This window comes from Octopus sinensis, linkage group LG22, assembly GCF_006345805.1.
Source record: "Octopus sinensis linkage group LG22, ASM634580v1, whole genome shotgun sequence".
Lineage (NCBI taxonomy): Eukaryota > Metazoa > Mollusca > Cephalopoda > Octopoda > Octopodidae > Octopus > Octopus sinensis.
This window is the reverse complement of record NC_043018.1, coordinates 24,856,328-24,866,327: the sequence shown is the minus strand read 5'-3', so window position 1 is coordinate 24,866,327 and position 10,000 is coordinate 24,856,328. Positions and strand designations below refer to the sequence as shown.

Here is a 10,000-nt window from a genome sequence, read left to right as displayed (position 1 = left end):
TATATATACACACACACATACATATATATATATATATATATATATATATATATATATATATATATATATATATATATATATATATATATACACACACACATACATATATATATATATATATATATATATATATATATATATATATATATATATATATACAAACAAAAATACTTTTAGCAATCGTTAAGTTTCAGGATTGTTTTCAGTTCTGAGTTCTTTGCATGATTACCGATTCTTTGGAACTTGGGGATTATGTTGTTTCTTTGTCTCTCAACAGAGATCTGATATTCCTGTATATACAGTTCCATGGTTTGGCATTACCGTTTCTCTTGTAATTATTCCGACAGTTCCAGCAACGTTTACCGACTTTTGCGATTTTTGTTTTCCTGAATCTAAAATTTTTTGTAATTTGTATTGTTTTTCACAATATTATTATTGTTATTATTATTTTTATTCCCCACCTCCTATGAGCTCCATTATCTTTCAAGAGTGCTTCCTTGTCATTAAACTCCATTTCTGTATGTGCTGACAAAAATGCTTCTATTGCAACGTGCATCATCATCATCATTGCTATCATCGTTAGCATCATCATCGTTATCATCATTATCATTAGCAGCAGAAACAGCATCACCATCATGATAATCATCATCCTTATCATCATCTCCATCATCATCATAGTTATCATCATTATTGTTATCATCATCATCATAATGGCTATCCTCCTCCTCATCATTATCACCATCATCATCATCATCAGCATCTTTGTAAACAACAAACTATCATCTACTTCAACAACAACATCAGCAGCAGCAATATTGCTCCCTGTAATTCATTCAGACATTCCTCGGATTTCTGCTGTAGTTCCATCATTCTATAACCATTTTCAGTAAAGACCATTTGGATCTTTCTCCTGCCCCCCCACCCGACTTCCTTGCTTCCCCCACCCCCGCTGCACCACTGACACCACTACCAATATCACTATCATCATCGACGTCATCCTCATCAATAACACCACTACCATCAGCATCACCACTATCATCAATACCATCACCACCACCACCACTGCTATTATTGTTTATTGGTTGACCTCCCCCATCATAAACACCACCACCATCATCATCACCACCACCATTGCTTTGGCCACCATCACCACCACTACTACTACTACTACTACCATCATTGCTATTGGTCACTATATATTACTACCATCACTCCCCTGTCTCCACCGTTAAAACACCACCACTATCACTACCAACACCATCACCATCAACACCATCAATGTCATACCATCATAACCAACTCAACACCACCTCCACCATCAAGAACACCATCAGTATCACCACCACCTCCACCATCAACACACCATCAGTATCACCACCACCTCCACCACCAACACCACCACCTCTACCATCAACACCACTACCCTATCATGGCTATTTGCTATTGGCTGCCTCCCATCATAAACAACCACAGCAGCAACACCACTGCCACCACTGCCACTAACCACCATTGCTATTTGGCCACCTCTTCTATGACCACCCCTCCCTTTCACCCTCACCATCATTACCATCACCACCATCAGTACCACTATGACCATCAGCTCCACTACTGCCAACTTCATCACCACCACTACCACCACCCTCACCATCAGTACCACCACCATCATCAGCTCCACTACCACCATCACCGCTATCATCCCCTCGCTATCAACACCACCACTACCATCACCCTCGCAATCAATACTACCACCTCCACCACAACCACTACCATCACCCTCACCACCAATACCACCACCACTACTTCCACTACTACCATAAACCCCACCACAACCTCTCCCATCATTGCTATTGGCCACATTGTCTCCTATAAATGGTTGCTTGATCTCCTGAAAAACAACAGCCAAATCTCCCTCAAATCATGCCCTAGTATAAAAAGGAAAAGAAAAGAGAAATGGACAAGCACATTTGACTCTGTAGTCCTAGATACTCCTAAAGAGATGTGATGGTCATGGCTGGAATGTCCTTTGATCATAGGTCTGTGGCTCAGTGTTGATCCATTGACAAACAAGAACAACATCATAAAATGTTGACTTTGCATGTTTCTGCCAACACCCCCACCCTCTTCCACTAACACCCCACCTCCATCACCCACCCACGTCACCATTATGCCCACCACCACCTCTGTTCTGAAATCGAAATTAGAATCTATGTTAATTAGTTGCGGATTATAATTGGTTTTTAAATTAATTTTATTCATTTATTTACTTTTTGTTGGTATTTTCTTAGTTTTTTATTTAGTTGAAGGACTCCTTGTTATTTTGTGGGAGGTGGGGGAGTGTCTTGAGCTGGACTTGTTTGTTTCAGAGGGGGGAGGAGGGAAAGGATCAGGGGGAATTAGGGGACAGTGAGTTGGGTAGGGGTGTTGGTCGACTCCCATTGGATTTGTCTGTCTATGTGAGCGAGAGAGAAAGAGAAGATATTGAATGAGTAGGAAAAAATAGCAAATTGCATGTGTGCGTTTGTGTGTGTGTGTGTGAGAGAGAGAGGAAAAAGGAAGAAGAAAAAGTTATAATCATAATAATGACCGTTTCTATGATAGGCAGAAGGCCTGAAATTTGTGGGAGGGGGATAGTCGATTAAATTGACCCCAGTAACTCAAATGGTACTTATTTTATCGACCCCAAAAGGATGAAAGGCAAAGCTGACCTCAGTGGAATTTGAACTCAGAATGTAAAGATGGATGAAATATTGCTAAGCATTTTGCCTGGCGTGCTAACAACTCTGCCAGCTCACTGCCTAAATAATAATAATAATAATAATAATTTCTATTATAGGCACAAGGCCTGAAATTTGGCAGAAGGTGACTTGTTGATTATGTTGACCCCAGTGTTTCACTGGTACTTAATTTATCAACCCAAAAAGGATGAATGATAAAGTTGACCTCGGCAGAATTTGAACTCAGAATGTAAAGATGGATGAAATATTGCTAAGCATTTTGCCTGGCGTGCTAACAACTCTGCCAGCTCACTGCCTAAATAATAATAATAATAATAATAATAATATAATAATAATAATAATGATGATGATTTCAGGTTTTGGCACAAGGCCAGCAATTTAAGGGGAGGGGATCACTCGATTACATCGACCCCAGTGTGCAACTGGCACTTATTTCATCAACCCCAAAAGGATGAAAGGCAAAGTCGACCTCGGCGGAATTTGAACTCAGGACGTAACCGCAGACGAAATACTGCTAAGCATTTCGCCCGGTGTGCTAACGATTCTACCAGCTCGCCGCCTGGTAATAATAATAATAATAATAATAATAATAATAATAATAATGATGATGATTTCAGGTTTTGGCACAAGGCCAGCAATTTAAGGGGAGGGGATCACTCGATTACATCGACCCCAGTGTGCAACTGGCACTTATTTCATCAACCCCAAAAGGATGAAAGGCAAAGTCGACCTCGGTGGAATGTGAACTCAGAAAAGTAAAAACAGTTGAAATACCACTAAGCATTTCACCTGGTGTACTAATGATTCTGCCAGCTCACCACCCTAATAATAATAATAATATAATAATAATAATAATAATAATGATGATGATTTCAGGTTTTGGCACAAGGCCAGCAATTTAAGGGGAGGGGATCACTCGATTACATCGACCCCAGTGTGCAACTGGCACTTATTTCATCAACCCCAAAAGGATGAAAGGCAAAGTCGACCTCGGTGGAATGTGAACTCAGAAAAGTAAAAACAGTTGAAATACCACTAAGCATTTCACCTGGTGTACTAATGATTCTGCCAGCTCACCACCCTAATAATAATAATAATAATAATGATAACAATACTACTAATGGTAATAATAATGATTTCACTTTTAGGCACAAAGCAAGTAATTTTGGGGAGAGGGTAAGTTGATTTCATCGACTCCAGTACTCAACTGGTACTTAATTTACCAACCCTGAAATGATGATAAATTAAGTAGAATTTGAACTCAGAATGTAGACAGATGAAATACTGCTAAGCATTTCGCCCGGCATGCTAACAATTCTGCCAGCTTGCCGTCTTAATAATAATGCTAATAATAATCCTTTCTATTTAAGGCACAAAGCTAGAATTTTCTGGGGAGGGGACTAGTGTTTCAGTAGTACTTAATTTATTGACCCTGAAGGAATGCAAACCAAAGTCGACCTTGGTAGAGTTTGAACTCAGAACGTAAAGACAGGCAGAATGCCGCTAAGCATTTTGCCCAGAGTGCTAACAATTCTGCCAGTTTGCCACCTTACATAATAACAACAATAATAATAATAATGATAATAATAGTAATAATAATAATAATAATAGCAGCAGCAGCATTATTATTAATCATAATAATAATAATAATATTAATAATTATTTTAAATTTTTGCTGCAAGGGCAGCTTGGGATAGGTGGGGATGAGTCAATTACATCGCATCTCCCAGTGTTCAACTGGTACTGGATTTTATCGACCCCAAAGGGATGAAAGGCAAATGTGACCTTGGCGGAATTTGAACCCAGAATGTAGTGGTGGACAAAATGCTGTTAAGCATTTTGTCCAGCGCGCTAACGATTTTACCAGCTCACTGCCTTAATAATAATAATAATAATAATAATAATAATAGTAATGATGATGATGGTTTCTTTATGTTGAGATGTAAGTAGGTAAGGAAAAAAATTAACGAGAGAGACCAACTTCCATCTCGTTAAATTGAATAAATACACATGGCATTGCTTCTGTCAGAGTGGTAGGGTGAGGCGAGGGGTGGCGGGTGGGATTAAGATATTGTCAGTTATTTCCTGGGTTGGGGGGAATAAAATAAATAAAAAAAAGCACATGCACACACAAACAACTAATAAGAAATGCCCCTGGGTGGCCCTTCTAAATTGAAACCTTGAGGTAAATGTAAGGAACATAAAGAAATAAATGAATTTGATGGATAAATAAAAGGAAAGTGGGGGTGAGGAAAAGTGGTAGGATATGGGTAGGACAGCAATTGTGTCTAGAAATTAGGGCTTAGGTCCTTTCTTTCTTTCTTTCGCCCTTTTTCCCTCCTCAACTTTACTCCTTTCTTTCGCTCTCTCTATCTTTCTGTTACCCCACCACCTTTATTACTGTCTTTCTTTCGCCCTTTCTCCCCTTCCTCCTTTATTCCTCTCCCTCTCTCTCTCTCTTTCTCTTCCTTTCCTCCTTTTGTCTTTATTTTTTTATTTGTTGTTTATTCTTTCGTCATCCTTTTCTTTCTTCTGTTGTTTTTTGTTTTTGCCTCCTTCATTTTTCTCATTCTTTCATTAATTATTTCATTCTCTCTTTCCATCTTTCCTTTATGTAATGGTCTGTTATTTACTTAAACTATATAATACCCATAATACCACACTATCCAATTTAAATTATACACACATATATATAACCACAATGCCAACCTACTCTTCTATATTCTAATTAAACTCTTTCTCTCTAAACATATATATATGTATGTATGTATATTTATATATGTATGTATACATACTTATATGTGTGTATATATGTATATGTATGCATACATACTTATGTATGTATATATACTTTATATATATATATATATATATATATATATATATATACACACACAACCACAATGTCAGTGTCCCTTATACTATTTAAATTATATGCACCCACATTGCTACTCTTGTATATTCTGTTTAAACACCCACACTGCCATTGATATATATATTCTAATTGAACTATATACAGCCACAGCGCCAAACCACTATATATATATATATATATATATACATATATACACACTAGCTTAAAAGCTGCACTCCATGTGGACTTTTAAGTTAGTTTCCCAAACTAAAGAGACCAATAATAATCAAGCATTTATTGGTACCCTACCAATACAGTATTACTGTAAATTCAGTTTAAATGATAAGCTTTTAAGTTCACTAATTTTGGGGGTTCTTTTACAATTTGAACTTTCAACTGCTAACATATAACAAATCCTCATCCAGACCTGATCCCAATACTGGATGTTCAAGAACCAAATGAAGGGCAGATTTTCAATTCAGAGATAATCCTGATCCCCAAAAGTTATTAATATGTTGATGTAGAGCAAATGTAGACTGAGATGCAGGGATCCTGAATGGACGGACAGAATTTCATGTTTATAATAATAATAATAATAATAATAATAATAATAATAATATCTATATATACACAGGGTGGGGTGAATAAATTGCTGTCTAAATTACGCAAAAATGAAAATGACACTGACATCTCATTTCAACAAATTTATTTACCAAAATTACATTAAAATATCTTGAAATGCTAAAGAGTAAATTTATTCAATAGAATCGCCATTGGCTTCAACCATGGCCTCAAGGCCACTTCAGAATCTCCTGCAACTCTTCTGGACAATCTCCTTGTTTAAGTTGGTGAATGCTGCCATAATCCTTGCCTTCAGTTCATCTTTGGTATTACAAGGAGTTTTTTGTTTGTCTCTCACTCAACTGCGTCTCACACATAATAATCAAGGGGTTTGCAGGTAGCCAGATGCTAGGAGTGATGTGGTCGCAGAAATTGTCTGACAACCGTGACTGGGTTCTTCTACTTGTGTGGTTGATGCAGAGTCCTGTTGCCAGACATAAGGTGTTCCATCAGCCACCCTCTTGACCCAGGGCAGCACTACATCCTCCAGGCACTTGATGTAGGCCTGCTTGTTGAGTGTGAGGCCATGTGGAAAGATGAATGGAAGCATAACATCACCATCACAAATGATGTTGACTGGATGTTTGATTTTTATCATTTTTGGTACATGTTTTGAGGCCACGGCAAGACAATGGTTGTTCTGTGTGTTCACCATCTGATCCTGACAGAAATTTTTCTCATCTGAGAAAAACCAAAGCAAAGTTCGGTTGGAAAAAATGCTTGAGTTTGTTCAAAAGCTCCATAACATGGTTTTTCCTCTTGTCCTAGATGGCTTGGGACAAAAATTGGCCCTTTCTCATCCTATATGAGGAATACCAAATGTCTTCATGCTCTACCCTCCTGATAAGAAACTCAGACACTCCCATGTCGCTGGTGATGGACCTGATTGATTTGGAGGAATTGTTGTCAATCATGGCCTGGATCTCACCAACAAATTCAGGAGTTCTTTTCTTATCAGAGCAATCAGAGTGAGTTTTCTGAGCTGCCATACCTTTGTAATCAGCCTTAGACCCATCCAACTCTTTCCAAATGCTCTGCATTATCCTCAGATTGACACCCAAACACTCTGAAATGTTTGTATTGAAGCTTCTTGCATGAATGCCAAACAAAACTGTCCAATGCCAGGATGGACAATGGACATTGAATGATGAGGACATATATATATATATTTTTTTATACCCTACTTAATATGGGCAGCAGCAAAGAAGAGTGGTGGTGGTGTGGGTGGTGATGGTGATTATGGCAGCAGCAAAGATGATAGTCATGGCTGCAGGAATAACATTCAGAGAATATATCCAGGCTGCCTGAACCTCTATATACAGTCTGCATTATTCCATACTTTAAACATACCCCAGATGGTGTGCCACATATACCTGGGCATGTACCTTAAAACTTGATTATCATTAACCCCATGCACTCCTTTCACAACCCCAACCATAAACGGGTATACAGGACTAGAAAGACAAGATGAGAGATTTTCAACACCATTCTTTGGGAGACATGAAGAGTTAAGGTTGAAGAATGGGTTTGCATTCTTCAATACCGACTTTTTCGTTTTTGGTTCCTTTAGACTCCCTAAGATAAGCATCAGCTATTTCTTTCATCAAAATATAGGGAACGACTTGACGAATTATTGCGTAAACTTTTGGGGAACAGATTTTGGAGAGTTTTTTTTTTTTTTTGCAAGAATTTCTGAATATTTCACTGGTTTCTTTCGTCTGTGAGAGTTGTTTGCTGCATCTGAAGCATTGTAAACAAACGTTTGTGTCTGCGGCAGGTACCTCTGTTGGTATCCACAGTTCTAAACACGGTTGATGATGGAGGAAAGAGAGAACAAACACACACATACACACACATTCACATATACACATACATACACACATTCACATATACACATACATACACACACATTCACATATACACATACATACACACACATTCACATATACACATACACACACATGCATTTACATATACACATACACACATGCATTTACATATACACATACACTTGCATAACATTCACATACACACATACATACAAACACTCATACACACACATTCACATATACACATTACATACACTCGCACATCATTCACATATGCACATACACACATACATACAAACACTCACACACACATTCCCATAGACACATAAATACTCACACGTTTGCATATGCACATGCATACACTCACACATACACACACACCCATACATACATTCACACACATACTCACCCACATACATTCCCATATACACATATATACATTCTCACACACACACAAAGGGGAAATACCTCCAGCCCTTCTTCCCCTTTCCCTTCCAATACCAAAAGAATTTTCAACATCAATGAGAGTTTGATGTTGCCAAGAAACTCTAGTTTATCCTGAAATATACACATACATTGACAAACAAACCCACGTAAACAAACACCACCCCTCTCTCTTGCACACCACTCACACACAGACACACACACTGACATCCATATATATATATATATATATACACACACACACGCTTTTTACTAACCTCTCTTAGATATATACATGAATATAAACACTTTTATATATGTACCTATATATACGCACATCTCATGACTAGTTAATGTGTGTGTGTGTGTGTGTGTATATATATGTGTGTTAAGGTGGTGTGCTGGCAGAATCATTAGCACGTGGAGCAAAATGCTTGGTGGCACTTCATCGATCTTTATATTTTGAGTTCAAATTCTGCTGAGGTCGACTTTGCCAGTCATCCTTTTCGGGTCGATAACACAATTTCCACTTGAGTCAGTGTTATTGACTTACCCTCCTCTCCCAAATTTGCTGGCCTTGCACCAACATTTGAAATCAATATATGTATTTGTGTGTGTGTGTGTGTGTGTGTACATGAAACTCCATTCTTCACCAAGTGCCACATATTGGAGGAGGCTCTCAGTAATAAAAGTGTAGCAAAACGGCAGTGCATCAGCATGGTTGCAGCTGTGAGCTGAAACTACAGAAAAAAGACAATACATCTTTATATATAAAAGTGAAGTTGTGTGTCTGTCTCCTACGATTTAGATTCCTAACTACTCCCACATTTTGCGGTGCAGTTTAACCAAAACCGGGTATCTTATAGTCGTGATTCATATCGAGCCCTTCTGGGTATTAGCGCGTGTCTACAATGAGTCTACAATTTAAAAAAAAAATTTATCATCATTTTTTCCCATTTTTAATGCATTTTTTTTGCTATTATATAAGGGAAGTAACTCTTTAAAAATTTATTATTAAATCTCAAAACGTAAAAAGCTACAGTAACACCCCCCTTTGTGGTTAGCCATATTGAGATGGCTATTATACTTTACATCTCTAAAAATGCTTATATAGTTATTTCCCTTACAAACCCGAGCAACGCCGGGCAATACTGCTAGTCATATATATATTATACACATTATAATAATAATAGTAGGGAATATAATTCCAAAACTTACAGGGGAAAATTCAATTCAACAATTTTAAAACAAATTTCACTGTGGTGTTAGTGGTGTTATGGGCTGTGATGAGCTATGTGGTGTTGGTGGAGAGGATTGCAGATGCGGTAGATGGAAGTGAAGACTGCAGAGGCCTGTGGAACAGCCACGGGGCAAGTGCTGTTGAAGAAAAAATATATATGTAGTGTGTGTGGTTACTTGGAAAAGAAAAGAGTTACCATCCCAAAATAAAACAATATATATATAAAAGCACCATCCGATCATGGTTGATGCCAGCTCCTCTGGCCCATGTGCCAGTGGCATGTAAAAAGCACCCACTA

General features: G+C 37.9%; 1 protein-coding gene and 1 long non-coding RNA gene across 3 annotated transcripts in view; one reads left to right on the top strand and one right to left on the bottom strand.

Moving 5' to 3' along the window:
* Positions 1-6,684, bottom strand: part of LOC118767498 — a 17,013-nt gene extending 10,329 nt beyond the window's left edge. Inside the window, exon 1 of the long non-coding RNA XR_005003421.1 lies at positions 6,601-6,684. This is a non-coding gene — a long non-coding RNA (uncharacterized LOC118767498). The remainder of the gene's footprint in view (positions 1-6,600) is intronic.
* The window catches only part of LOC115223288 (cytosolic purine 5'-nucleotidase), a 243,065-nt gene that overhangs the window by 142,370 nt on the left and 90,695 nt on the right, over positions 1-10,000 (top strand). The gene's annotated exons all lie outside the window — the stretch shown is intronic.